Genomic DNA, 15831 nt, shown 5'->3' with positions numbered 1-15831 from the left:
TCAGCTCCCATGGCGGTTCTAGCTTACTTCTTCAATTAACATGATCCATATCTATGATCTAATTCACAGCAGTCACTGGAGTTCAGATACTAAGCACACCAAAGGCGCACTGCAAAATACCTTCGGCTAGCACTGGTTCATACCAAGGCACATTCTTCACACTAAAAGTGTACCTTGATGGGTGGAATTTATTTTAGACAGTGTAGGGGGAATTCTATTTCCCCCCCGAAGTACCGCCGCGTAAAAGCTATTACCATTATTACGGTAATATTAAATCGGCTTTCTGCTTGCAGCTCAGGGAGCTGCGAGCAAAAATCCGGCGTTGAAACTACCATAATAACAGTATTTAAGCGCACTATTACCGTAATAATGGTAATAGTGCTCAGGCCGCGTTACTTTTTACAGTAACGCGGCCAATTGAAATCCCCCCGTGAGTGTGAAATGTGTCTCAAGCCATAATTTTCATGGGTACTGTTCGGTACAGAAGCTTATTTACAGACACACTTAGAGGACTGAAATACACTTCATACACAAAGAAAAAATGCAATTGAACAATTCCCAAGCACAGTGGACAGTGGTCCAATGAGTTTCTTCAGTTGAGGTCCCAGACCTGAGCCGGGAGAATACTTCTTACACTCACCCTATAGAAGAACTCCTCAATTCACAGAACTATTAGTTTAGATTCTACAAATTCTTAACTCAATGTAAATATAGACAGTCAGTGCAAACAAGCAATCAACGGTCATATGTAGATAGCTCAGGCACTTAGATGGAATCACAGGTCAGTTTCGTAAATATACCCCTATGTCTCTTATCAGTGTTTCACAGGTGCTGGTTAGTGCGTACTGAAAAAGTCACATTCCTGGAAGCAAGAAGAGCATTTTATAAACATATTCATCTCCTACAAAACCAAGTTCATAAAAAAAAACCAGACTGTTATTCAACTTCCACAGCAGTAAGGGCTCAGGTGTTTTTCTGAACGCTCCATCACTAATCACGTCCTGAACACATAGTATAGGGGTAGGTCATCTCATTTAAGCAGCGGTCATCCTGTGTATATGTGTCACAGGGGGGTCAATGACATCTAAGCCTGTTACATTGTAACACAGCTACAGAAAAAGGACAATACAATGTGGAAAAGAATGCATACATTATTTTACAAAAGTTAAGCCGAGTGACAAACAGAACAATGTATACTTTACATATATACACTTATTATGACCATGTTGAGTCAGCTGCTGTTAGCTGTGGAAGAAAATGCAACCAAACCACCTCAAAATACATAAGCTAATTCACACTCTGTACTTTTACTTTGTCGCACATATGTCTTCCACCTGTATATCTTTATGTAAGTTGCACTGCTGTTCAAATGTGTAACCCTGTCAGGGGCGGGCTTAGATTTTCTCCTTGGGGGGGGGCTTTTCCTCTGCGCCAGCAGGGTTCAGTGATGGGTCCAGGGAGGATGATAGGGTCAATCGCCCCTCCTAGTAGGTACTCTTAGAGACCACTCCCTTTGTCACAGTATATATATATATATATATATATATATATATATATATATATATATATATATATACAATTACAAGTTAACCCGTGCATGATACTCATGCATTCTAGTCAAATCAAGCTACTTAAGGTGTTGAAAAGGTTCTTGTCATGCATTTGGGCCATAGCCCAGGCCTCAACCACCAACCACTCCCCACTGTCACCCCCGGCAACCACCAACCACTCCCAACTGTCACTTCTCCTTCAAGAAATATATATATATTTTTTTAAATCTTTATAAACACTTTTAACAATTAACAAATTAAATTAACAAATTAAAAACATCTTAGTATACCAAATTTCAGCCCTTTCTGAATTTTTTTTCCACACACACTAAGAATTTAGTAGGTCAGTGTATAACTCCGCCCAGCAGGTGGCGCTGCAGCTTGGTTTTATTTTTTCCACACACACACAGACAGACTAACACACGCCACTAGATATTTATATTATAGATATATATAAATATATATATATATTGTGGCAAGAGCCCGCTACTGCAGAAGCACACGCGTACAACTTCTTCCTTTTTATGGTTCTTTATTGTCAGGATGGTAATAATGTTTTGACACCGTATACTTGCACAGCAATTATGGAGACCCTCAACGCTTAATATACATAGTCCAGCTCTCTGTCCAGATCAGCCAGCTAGCCCAGCGTTGATCTCCCTGAACAATGAAACAAGCAGGCTTTTATACCTGACACTCCTCCCACAGGCCTAGCTTGATGGACAGGTGACACACCCACCTTCTCTTTAAAAGGAAACGCCCATCCCTGGCTCTGTTTAGACTATCAGACCCACCCTGTCTGTTTGCTGAGAGGAAGCAGCTTTTAAATCATGTTAGTAAACCAATTTTAAACTACACATATGTTTTTACCTGGTTTAATCTCCACCTAGGTACATAACTTTGCCAATGTTTTACTCTACTTCCCTGCTTTCTCTGCATATTGCCAGCTAAATGCCTCCTTTTGTTACATATCCCTCCCCCTAGCGTCTCCAAGTAGGGGGACGCGGACTTCGCGAGGAGTACATATTTTCGTGACAACGCATCTGCATTTTTGTGTAGAATCCCAGGCCTATGTTCTATTGAGAACTTGAAAGGTTGTAGTGCCAAGAACCAGCGGGTTACCTTGGTATTTACCTCCCGGTTGTTCTGCATCCATCTTAATGGTGCATGGTTTGTTATTAGGGTGAACTCTTTGCCTAGGAGATAATAGCGCAGAGCTTCTGTAGCCCATTTTATGGCGAGACATTCTTTCTCCACAGTGGCATATTTTTGTTCCCTTGGAAGCAACTTACGACTTAGGTACAGGACAGGATTTTCTACTCCATTCTTCTCCTGTGACAAGACTGCACCTAAGCCAACACCAGAAGCATCAGTTTGGAGGAAGAACCTCCGGGTAAAATCTGGTGCTTGTAGAACTGGAGAGGAACAAAGAGCTAACCAAAGATCAGACCAGGCGGTTTCTGCAGAGTCAGACCAGGTTAATCTATCTGGACAACTTTTTTTTAACATGTCCGTAAGTGGAGCAGCTCTAGTGGCGAAGTGGCTTACAAACCGCCTGTAGTAACCTACTAAGCCTAAAAAGGTTCTTAACTGTGACTTTTTCTCTGGTTTTGTCAAATTTTTGACTGCCTCCACTTTGTCTAGCTGGGGTTTTACATGCCCTCGACCAACAATGTACCCCAAATATTTGGCTTCTCTCATGGCTATGGCACATTTCTCTGGGTTAGCTGTTAACCCTGCGGACCGTAATGAAGCTAAGACCGCCTCAACTTTGGCTAAATGTGATCCCCAGTCTGTGGTATAAATCACTATATCGTCCAAGTAAGCGGCTGCATAAGCTGTGTGAGGTCGTAGCAATTTATTCATAGCCCTTTGGAAGGTGGAAGTTGCCCCATGCAACCCAAAGGGTAGGACTTTATATTGATAAAGAGACCATCAGGGGTGGAAAATGCAGTCTTTGGCTTGGCCGTGGAAGTCAGGGGAACTTGCCAATAACCCTTTGTTAGATCAAGGGTTGTTAAATAATTGCTACCAGCAAGATTTTCCACTAGTTCATCCACACGTGGCATCGGATAGGCATCAAACTGCAACATACTGTTTAGGCGCCTAAAGTCATTGCAAAACCTAATTGTCCCATTGGGGTTCGGGACAAGCACAATGGGACTAGTGGACTCTTCAATTACATCTAACTGGAGCATCTTCTCAACCTCCTTTCTCACGTCCACCCGTCTGGCTTCTGGAATATGATATGGCTTCTGCTTGACAATGACTCCTGGCGCAGTGACAATGTCGTGTTCGATTAAGGTAGTGCGCCCAGGAATGGAAGAGAAGACATCCCTGTTCCGGCGAATCATTTCTTCAGTCTGTTGTCTCTGCTGAAGGGACAAGGCTGGCTCTATGGGCACTTCAGACTTTTCAATGGCAGTACTCACTACCTGAGGAGAGGTTTCCTCGTCATGCCAGGGTTTAAGGAGGTTCACATGATATATTTGCTCCTCCCTTCTCCTACCTAACTGGTGGACTCTGTAATTGACAGGACCGACAGCCTCTAGAACTTCATATGGACCTTGCCAATGGGCGAAAAGTTTGCTTTCCTGGGTAGGAACCAGGACTAGGACCTTGTCCCCAGGCTTGAAAGATCGAACAACAGCACTTTTGTCATAACTTTTCTTCTGTCGTTCCTTGTTGTTGCACAATGGGCCCTATCTTTCCTAGCCTCTCATACATTTGGGACACAAATTGTACCAGATTTGGCTCCCTGGGACCTTGCTGCTCCCACCCTTCTTTTAACATATCCAAGATACCCCTGGGCTGTCTCCCAAACAATAACTCAAAAGGACTAAACCCTGTTAAAGCTTGAGGTACCTCACGGATGGCAAACATCAAATAGGGAATAAGAGTTTCCCAATCTTTTTTCTCTTGAGCCACTGCTTTCCTGAGCATGTGCTTTAATGTGCGGTTAAAGCGTTCCACCAAGCCATCTGTTTGTGGATGGTATACAGAGGTGTGAAGCGCCGTAACCCCTAGCATCTGGCACATGTCCTTCATCAGTTTAGACATGAATGGAGTACCCTGGTCTGTGAGAATTTCTTTGGGTATTCCCAAGCGTGTAAACATCAATACAAGTTCTTTAGCTATGGTGCTGGACTTTATGTTTCGTAGGGGAATTGCCTCTGGATACCTGGTTACATAGTCAAGCACCACTAGTATATATTGGTGCCCACGTGCGGATTTTTCCAGGGGCCCCACAAGGTCCATAGCTATCCGTTCAAAGGGAACTTGTACTATTGGTATTGGAATGAGAGGTGCCCTGTACATGGGTTTGGGACAGGTTCTCTGACAAATGGGACAGGACTGGCAATACTTTTTCACTGCCATGTGTACACCGGGCCAGTAAAACCTAAGCAGAACTCGTTCCCGTGTATTATCCTCCCCTAGGTGTCCCCCAAAGACATGTGTATGTGCTGCTTTTAACACTAGGGTTACATGGACCTGAGGAACCATTAATTGTTCTACTTTTTCCCCCTGAACATTAGCAACTCTATACAGGAAATTATTTTTAACAATAAAATATGGTATACCTTCTGCAGGCTGGGCGGCTTTCGCTACCCCATTTACCTCAGTCACACTTTTAAAGGCAAGTTCCAAAGTGGCATCATTAAGTTGGTCTCAAGCAAAGTCCTGCAAAGGAAACAAAATTGGTATTGCGGACCAGTCCGTATCCTCACTGACAAGCGGGGTGGGCTCATCTGAGACATCACCGACCAATGCTAGTTTGGACTGTCCATGTTTCCCCACAGTTAGATGCTTTTGTGGAACTCCTGCTGTGACTCCCAGGATGGCATTCCAGTTTGGCGGTTCCCAAAGATCGATGTCCAGATGTTGTGGATTCTTAGACGGTTCCTTTAAGACCGGGCTTCCGACCGTTGCATCAGTTGCCGGCATGTCTGGCCGGATCCGCTCACCGAGGACATCATTAAACAGTGGGAAGTCTCGCCCCAAAATGAGTGGATATGGGAGTTTAGGTGCTATGGCAGCTACCACCATAACAGTTTTGTCTTTGAGTGTGACTGGTAGTATTGTTCTTTCATACTCCTCTGTTGTGCCATGTACGCAAAGAACTTTCACTTTGGGCAACCGAGAAGTTATGGTTTCGGGTAAAGCAGAGCTGGAAACCAATGAGAGTTCACTCCCCGAGTCAACCAAGGCCAGAAAAAGGTTTTGGTTGATTAGCACAGTCACCCGGAACAAACAAGGACTTCCTGATGTGGGACTCATGGTAAAACAGCTTGGAAATGCAGGTCCAATATGTGCTACAGAACAGTCCATTGGTTCCTGTAGTTTAGGACACTCTGCCTCAAAGTGGCCTGGCTCACCACATTCAAAACACTTCAGATTAGACAGCTTTGCACCTGGCCCTCTGTCTGTAGCAGTTTTGCCATTGGGCCCTGTGGCAAGGATTGTCAAACCTGGCTTTTGGCGTGGCAGCGGCTTTGGCACAAATGCAGGTTCTTTAGTCATTTGCTGTAGCGCACAAAACCTTTCTACCACGGTGGCAATCTCTTCATAAGTTTGTGGGTCTGATTGCAGAACCCACCTTTGCAAATCGCGGTTCAGCCCCCGGATGCAGTGATCTATCGCCAGAACTTCAATAATCCGAGAAGGCGAATTCTACTCAGGCTGCAGCCATTTCTTTAAAATTTTAGAAAGCTCAGCCACTTGCCCTCTGACCGGTTTTTCTTTATCATAGCGCCATTGGTGATAGCGCTGGGCTTGGCCTGGCCCGGAAACTCCAATGCGAGCCAATATCTCAGACTTTAGACACAGATAATCAGAGGCCCGTTCCTCATCTAGATCCATATAAGCTCGCTGAGCTTCACCAGTCAGATATGGCGCCAGTCTCTCAGCCCAATCTTTAGGAGGCCATTTTGCCCTTTTTGCAAGTCTCTGGAAAGACACCAGATATGCTTCTACGTCATCAGCTGGTGACATTTTCTGGAGAACAGGACCAAGTGGTTCATTTCTGTCATGCCTCACCTGGCTTAACTCTTCTCTTAAGAGCCTTGTGTTTTCCACCTGTGCCTCGGCGACTTGTAGCATCTGAGCTTGCTGCTGTTGCTGCGCAGCGGCCACATTCCCGAGAGTTCTCAGTACTTCCTCCATGTTGACGTCTGCGCGGGTTGGGTAGCGGAAACTTGCTTCCCGGAGCATCCCACTCCTGACACCACTTGTGGCAAGAGCCCGCTACTGCAGAAGCACACGCGTACAACTTCTTCCTTTTTATGGTTCTTTATTGTCAGGATGGTAATAATGTTTTGACACCGTATACTTGCACAGCAATTATGGAGACCCTCAACGCTTAATATACATAGTCCAGCTCTCTGTCCAGATCAGCCAGCTAGCCCAGCGTTGATCTCCCTGAACAATGAAACAAGCAGGCTTTTATACCTGACACTCCTCCCACAGGCCTAGCTTGATGGACAGGTGACACACCCACCTTCTCTTTAAAAGGAAACGCCCACCCCTGGCTCTGTTTAGACTATCAGACCCACCCTGTCTGTTTGCTGAGAGGAAGCAGCTTTTAAATCATGTAAGTAAACCAATTTTAAACTACACATATGTTTTTACCTGGTTTAATCTCCACCTAGGTACATAACTGTGCCAATGTTTTACTCTACTTCCCTGCTTTCTCTGCATATTGCCAGCTAAATGCCTCCTTTCGTTACAATATATATATAGTGGCAAATGGCAAAGAGGCCTATTGGCCACACCTCTCCTGTATAGGGACAGGAGCAGGGGAGGGCTGGCAAGCTTCAGCCCAGTGGGCGAGACTCGACTCCGTAGTCTATTTTAAATGAAGAAAAATGCAGGTGACGCAGCCCAAGGTAGTCCACTATGGGTCTGGCCTGTGGGGCAGATGTCCCCCTGCCACTCAGGCCTGCCTGCCCCTGGACAAGAGATATCCCAAGAGTCTGTAGGTATAGACTGCAGACGGGGTTAATTCCCACAAAGTGTTTTCCAATGTGCACAAACACACAGGTGCATCATGGATGTTATTGATTGGTTTGCAGTGTTTGGGTGGCGGAATAAAAGACTGTGTTGTTCACTTATGTTTGTTACTGATGCTAGAAGAGCTAGCCGGTGTCCAGTTAGGGAACTGAGTGTCTAATTAGCATTAGGGTCACCAGGAGGTGTAGGCAACTCGCTATTGTTTACTGGTGTCATCCTGACAAGAAGTATTGCTGCTATTGTGATGCAACAATAAAGCGCCATTTGATTTGAAGCAAGAAGCATACAAGCATGGGACACCACACTTACACAGCGATGAAATGATAAGCACAAAAATATATTTCTGTTGTAGAATTTAAAACACTGATTAACAGAAAAAAACTATTTGTCTTTTTTACTAAAATCAATGGAGGAGCGATAAACCCTGACATCGCATTTTATCACTGAGCATAAAAGAAGGCCCTAGCCTAGTATAAGGGGTTGTAATATCACTTTTCTATGAATATAGCTATGATCATTTTCAAGCAATTAACTCGTCCCATTTATATATTTCTTTCAATGTTTCTCCATTTCTCCAATATATTTTGATACCGGAGTCATTTTCTCTAGTTTAGTGAAAGTTATAGGAGTTGAAAATGAGTGTGTGGTTTAGTTTTGTTTTTTCAAACCATTTTCTTTTACATTTTTTACTTAGATATTACTTTATTTTTATTTTTCTAGCAACATTTTTTGGAGAACTAATCTTCTTAAACCAAGTAGAGTCCTCTGCTGCAGGGGTGGGGGATGGAGGGTTTCACAGTGTGCAACACAGAGCCCACTGCCTGGAGGCCCGGTGTGCAACGCAGAGCCCACTGCCTGGAGGCCCGGTGTGTAACGCAGAGCCCACTGCCTGGAGGCCTGGTGAGCAACACAGAGCCCACTGCCTGGAGGCCTGGTGTGCAACACAGAGCCCACTGCCTGGAGGCCCGGTGTGCAACACAGAGCCCACTGCCTGGAGGCCCGGTGTGCAACACAGAGCCCACTGCCTGGAGGCCCGGTGTGCAACACAGAGCCCACTGCCTGGAGGCCCGGTGTGCAACGCAGAGCCCACTGCCTGGAGGCCCGGTGTGCAACACAGAGCCCACTGCCTGGAGGCCCGGTGTGCAACGCAGAGCCCACTGCCTGGAGGCCCGGTGTGCAACGCAGAGCCCACTGCCTGGAGGCCCGGTGTGCAACGCAGAGCCCACTGCCTGGAGGCCCGGTGTGCAACACAGAGCCCACTACCTGGAGGCCCGGTGTGCAACACAGAGCCCACTACCTGGAGGCCCGCTGTGCAACACAGAGCCCACTGCCTGGAGGCCTGGGGTTAAATGTATTAAGCTCTGGGTTCTTCAACACCCGCGAGTTCGGCGTCTTTGGCGTTTAAATTTAAAGCGGCGCTGCCTTATAAAGGGAAACTTCCCTTTACAAGGCAGCGCCGCTTTAAATTTAAATGCCGAAGACGCCAAACTCACGGGTGTTGAAGAACTCGGAGCTTAATACATTTACCCCTCAGTGTGCAACACAGAGCCCACTGCCTGGAGGCCCGGTTTTATTGGTTTTCGGAAAACCGAGCCTAAGCATCTCTAGTTTATATGCACCTGGGACTGTTTTCTAGGTGTTTCCAGTGGGGAGATGGTTATATCTTTTTATTGTTATTATTTTTAATCCTATTTATTTTTTTTAAAGGTTTTATTTTTGCAAGGTCAAGTTAACAACAGAGAACGATTGACATAGTGCATACTGTTAGCAGAAATAAACAGAGTAAGAAAGTCAACGATCAGCAAAAAACATTCGAAAACAATAAGACAACCAAACTTACAGTTTTAGTAATAACAAGTGACCCAAAATTTTAACAGAAAGAGGGGAGAAGGAAAGAGAGAGAATAGAGGAGGAAAGGAGTAAAAATCAAGAGAGAAGAGGAAAGAAGAGAAGAAGTGACTAGATCCATTGTTAGTTGGAGAGAAGTCCAAATAAGACATGAGGTTTTAGAACCGAGTTAAGTAAAGGGAGAGCACGTGTGAAAGAAGGATAACCATGGGTCCCAAACCTTGGTGAAAGCTCTTGAGGAATTCCTAATCAGTTTATTCTTATGTCGAGGGAGCCCCCATAGGAAGAAGAACATTTTTTTGCTCCAGAGGAATATCCACCTGGAGGATTAAATTAATCAGGTCTCTTATCTGAATCCAAAAGCCTGACAATTTTGGGCACGACCACCATATGTGGAGGAATGTGCCTTCATGGGAGCACCCTCGCCAGCACCGATCAGATGAATCCGGAAGGATTTTGTGAAGACGCGATGGCACATAGTACCATCGGTATAGCACCTTATAAACATTCTCTTTAATTCTTACGCAGATGGAGCTAGAGGCAGCATTTTTGTATATCTCAGACCATTCCTCATCCAGTAGCTCTTCACCAAGGTCCCTATCCCAGGCTAGTTCATGAAGGGCTCTAAGAGAGGAAGAAGAAGGAACAAGTTTGTGGTAGAGTATTGATATTAGACCTTTAGTTGAAGATTGGCGTAGACAGAGGGCTTCAAAGGTGGAAAGAGGTCAGGATAGAAGACGATCTTTAACAACACTATGAAAATGGCGAAGTTGCAAAAACTGATAGAAGTGCTTTGAGGAGATGTGGATATGTGATTGAATGTCAGAAAACTGAGGAAAAGTTACAGAGGTGGATAGATGATTAAGGTAAATGACTCCCCGCGAATACCATGGCTGGAATGAGCTGTGATGCTGTCCGGGGGGAAATTCCGGAGAGTTGAATAGCGGAACAACCGGAGAGGGATGGGGAGACAAGGCAAATTTTTGGGATGTTGAGTCCCAAGTATTTGAGGAGTGTGAAACTACTGGGTGAGATAATAATCGTTTAGGGCGACGAGACCTTGGGACCCATAGGAGAGAGGATAAAGAAAGCAATCCCAGACCCTCCGCCTCAATTTTAAACCATACTCTGGCCTCCGTCGGACCGGACAACAGGATACACTGAGCGAATTGGGCGGAGAGGTAATATCTTCGAAAATCAGGAATCCCCAGGCCTCCCCCCTGCGGGGATCTCTGAAGAACCTTAAGACGGACTTGGGGCCATCTGCCCGACCAGACAAATCTAGAGATGTGGATTTGCAGAAATTTAAAAACATATGGTGGGATGCGGATAGGAAGAGTCTGAAAGAAATAGAGCAGCCTGGGAAGGATATTCATTTTGATGGCATTAATGCGACCAATCCAAGAGATGTAGAGCTGCCAACACGCTATAAGGTCTATTTTTACTTGATCGAGGAAGTGAGGGAAATTGGCTTGAAAAAGATGTCAATAGTGCTTTGTAATGTAAACACCCAAATATTTAATTTTGTGTCGTCCCCATTGAAAAGGGAAGAAGCGCTCTAGTAATAACTTGTCTGTAGCTGATATGTTAAAATCTAGAACCTCCGTCTTATCTGGATTAATCTTGTAGCCCGAGAAATAGCCATAAAGGTCTAGCTTGTCTAGGAGGGGGGGGGGGGGGGGGGACGATTTGGGGTTAGCAATTGTGAGTATGATGTCGTCCGCATACAGAGCAATCTTATGAGTAGAGGGGCCCACTTGTATGCCCGATATCTCGTGATTGTTTCGGATTCTAACGGCTAGTGGCTCAATAACTAGAGCAAATATCAGTGGGGAGAGGGGGCATCCCTGACGAGTGCCGTTCGTGATCAAAAGGGGCGTCGAGGTCAGGCCATTAGCAGAGACAGTAGCTGACGGGGACCGGTAGAGGGCTAGGATACCCGTCAGAAATCTATCTGTGAATCCCATTGCTCGTAGTACACCCTCCATAAATGACCAGGAGATGCGGTCGAACGCCTTTTCGGCGTTGAGCGCCATGACGAGAGAAGGAAGATTATCATTGTTTATTGTGTGAATTAAATCAATAATCCTTCTAGTATTATCATGGGCTTGACGCCCTGGAATAAAGCCCACCTGGTCAGGATGGACGAGGGCTGGGAGAAGTGGGTTCGACCTAGTGGCCAGAATCTTTGCAAATATTTTCAGGTCGACATTTAATAACGAGATGGGCCTGTAACTAGTACAGAGGGAGTGGTCAATCCTCTTTAGTTTTTAAAATGTGAACTATATAATTTTGGTAGTTCTATTTCATTGTATATTAACTTATTATAATTAAATATATTTTGTATATTTTTTCTTTTTTGAGTTTTGTATAATGGCTTTTTCTTTTAATCTTTATTTATTTTAACCATATTTTATATATATATATATATATATATATATATATATATATATATATATATATATATAGCTTTTATTGGTTATCCTGGCCCTTACATTTCCATTTTTTTCTGTATCCCCAGTTTTTATTTTTGTAAAATCAAGAAATAAGTTTCAATTCCCGGGTGTACATATCTATGCTTAAAACGTGATCATCCTACAGAAATAAAAATAAAGCGGTTTTGCTAGAATAAATCAATGCCCTTAATTTTAATTGTAATTATTACATTTTATTACGCTATATTTTGGATCAACAGGTATGTATATTAAAGTGTAATTTACTCATTATACTGTATATTGTATTAGTAATTGCTTGAGATGGGTAAACAAAAATTAATTATATGTCAGATTCAGTAAATCAGAATTGGTGCATTAGAGGTGCTATAACTTATTGTATATTTGTCAAACCGAACACATTTTAGAATTTTTCATTTTTAATATAAATGCTATAAACCTTTACAATTGCATGTTTCGTCCTCTCAGTGGATGTGCATCCTGTCTTTCCATGTGTGTGGTGCAGTTGTTTCCTTCTTTTCACATTGGAAACAAAAGAATCGCAAATCAAGAAATGAGGAAGAAGGTAATAATTTATTAGTTACACCATCGCGTGACCAGACCACTTACTCCTACCGCTGGGTTATTTCCTGCACACAGTACCGTTATACCACCCCCATCTCTAGGATCTGTGTGTCATGTAATGACCCATTGTTACACCACAGAATTGCCTTCCAGGTTCCAGCATTATTTTCTAGAATTGCGACTCTGTAAACTGTGTTTGTCTATATAAACCTGCTCTGGAAACTGCAGCAGTGTTGGAGCAACAGATTTATCTCCAAGCATCTGGCTGATTGTTATACTAAACTCTGGACTATTTTTTGGTATCCTGACCTTGTTCTTGTATTCTGATTCTGTACTGCAGGCCTGTCCAACCTGCGGCCCTCCAGGTGTTGTGAAACTACAAGTCCCAGCATGCCTTTCCAGCTATCGACTAGTTGTCTACCGGCAAAGCATGCTGGGGCTTGTAGTTTCACAACACCTGGAGGGCCGCAGTTTGGACAGGCCTGCTGTACTGTGTTTCGTTCGTGCACCAGTCCCCAGCTTGTCTGACCTTCCTTGGATTCTGATTCTGCACCACTTGGATCTCCCATGCACCAGTCCTCGGCTCGTCTGACCATGCTATGTCTACTGCTGCCTCTGCCATATCTTCGTGTTATGCTAAAAGGCAGTCCTGGCAGCAAAGTCCATACCGTTCTCGGTGAAAAGCAGGGGGCTCGTTAAGACTCTGCACATCTGCTCAGCCAGTGTAAATTCTGGTTAGGAATCCATTTTATTCAGAGCAATCGTGACACCTATCTGTTACTGTGCCTGGTTGTGTCACAGTTTAAGTATTATGTTTTCATGTGATTGAACAGAAAGTGCTCTGAATGTAAACAATTTATTTTTATGTCCACAAATGTCTTTAAGGCTGTGACCGAAATTGCATGCCCTACTGATTAACGTGTTACATGTATCACAGATGTGCCGTAATACAAAACATCCAGATATTTAATATTGTATAATTATCCAACTAGATTGATGGCATAGTCACATGATCTTTTATAATGAGTTTTAATAAATTTGTGCTGTTAGGACCATATCACTAATGAAGTCTGGAATAACAGAACAACTGTACAGGTAAACTACAGTAGTCGCATATCATCATAGGTTATTTATATAGCACCACTATTTCTGCAGCGCTGTACAGAGAACTCACTTACGTCAGTTCCTGCCCCATTGGAGCTTAAAGTCTAAATTCCCTAACATACACACACACAGACGATGAGAGATAAAGGTCAATTTGATAGCAGACAATTAACCTACCAGTATATTTTTGGAGTGTGGGAGGAAACTGGAGCACCTGGAGGAAACCCACGCAAACACGGGGAGAACATACAAACTTCACACAGATAAGGCCATGTTCGGGAATCGAACTCACTACCCAGTGCTGTGATGGCCTGAGAATATATTGAATAGGGCACTTATGGAGGTTGATAGGAATTCAATTTTGCATAAGAGTAATCAGAAGGAAAGAGTTTTGGGGAAGAACAAGAGGGAGGTAATAAAGATATCCCGATTTTTGTTAGTTCAACTCCTGGTCAGTTGAAATAAAGAAGGTTCTAAAGAAGAATTTTGCTCTCCTACAATACGATGAGGTCCTAAGAGCCTCTATTGATGAGAATCCAAAATTGGTATTTTGGAGAGGTGTGACTCTTAAGAATAAATTAGTACTGAAAACCAAGTTGAGGATAAAACCCTATGAAAAATAGAACTATTGGACTGGCTTTGAGAGAAACCTAAAGGATTATCATCATCATCATCATCATCACCATTTATTTATATAGCGCCACTGATTCCGCAGCGCTGTACAGAGAACTCACTTATATCAGTCCCTGACCCATTGGAGCTTACAGTCTAAATATGTGATTAAAGATTTTTTGAACAGTCAAACAACAATGATTATTTAGGTCATAGATTGTGTATGTGGCATGCACTATGTGGGACGTACAATGTACGTTTTTAAGAACACAGAAGAAATATTTGTAAGGGGAATGGTGTACACAGTCTTTCTAGACACATCATTCAAAAACATGGAGGGGTTATGAATGGTATAAGAGTATCTGCGATAGAAGAGATGAAACCAACGCAGAGAGGAGGTAATTGCTTGGCAATACTTTCAGCAGGGAAGCCTTCTGGCTATTTTCATTAAGATCACCGTTTCTTACGTCTTAAATGAGTCTATTGAGTTGAATGGTATTTAAAATAGACTGTATGAAATTTAAGATCAATTACTGTCATGTTTAGGGAGATGTTTTATGGCTCATCAACAGGGAAGGGCTGGCAAATTTTAGCCCAGAGGCAAAACTTGACTTAGCAGCCTGTTTTAAAAGAAAAAATATGCAAGTGGCCCGGTGACAAAGCCCAAGGTAGCCCACTACGGTACCGGCGTCTGGGGCAGATGCCCCCCTGCCCAGCCAGACCCTGCTCACCAAACTGGGAGGTTTAGCCTGAAATTAAGATTTAAGGGTTCAAGATCATTTTTATTAAGAGAGCCTGTGGCTGAATTAGACGTTTACCTTTGATGTGACAGGTGCCAGTTTCAATGCCCACATGGGGTAGAATTCATTTGTTTTTGAGAGGTGAGTTGAGCTAATTTAATAACTTACAACGAGCGCCACTCTTGGTGCCATATATTTATTACTATTTTTATTTTCATTCATTTTTATTTAAAGAAACGCGATAGAGTTCATAGAATATTTCATGTTAGATATACTACGCCATCCAAATAAAAATTGGTTTTAACATTTATTGTAACAATATACAGTTCTTTTGAGTCTAATGAAAGGAACCACCTGTGATTGGTGAGGAGGCTCTATTGGATAAGATGTGTTTAAAAATGAAACCTTCCTGATGACGACTCCACATCTCTGAGGTAACCGTGATTAAACAAGGCCGAGAAACGCGTAAGGAGAGCGGAATAAGATTGTTATTTACACTAAGTATTCTGTGGAAATGACTGTGGTATTCTGATAAAAAGAAGGATCAAATGACAGACCCGGGTCTGGTAACTTAGAGAGCGAAAGGAAATTACAAGTGGCAAACAGCTAAGAGATCTGCTTCTGCTAGAGGAGAGCAATATGGAGAGCTGCAGGTTGCAAATGCGCATCTCCGCATGTCATAAAGACCATTGAACGCCAGTAATTAGCGATCCCGCTATAGCTGAGGACACTAATGTGTATTAGGAATCTCCGGCGCTAATAGGTAGCACAATGGACATACAATTATAAATAGAACATCAGATGCAGCAAATCAAATAGAGGGAGTGCAAATCCTCTAATAAGCAGACATACCAAACCAAAAAAGACAGATTGCGCATGAGATGTTCTAATCAAAGTGAATGTGTGTGAAGATAAACATGCAAATGACTCTGTGTATAATTGTACCTATGT

Source organism: Mixophyes fleayi, chromosome 12 (genome assembly GCF_038048845.1).
Source record: "Mixophyes fleayi isolate aMixFle1 chromosome 12, aMixFle1.hap1, whole genome shotgun sequence".
Lineage (NCBI taxonomy): Eukaryota > Metazoa > Chordata > Amphibia > Anura > Limnodynastidae > Mixophyes > Mixophyes fleayi.
The sequence above is the reverse complement of the archived record's forward strand: the minus strand, read 5'-3'. Positions refer to the sequence as shown.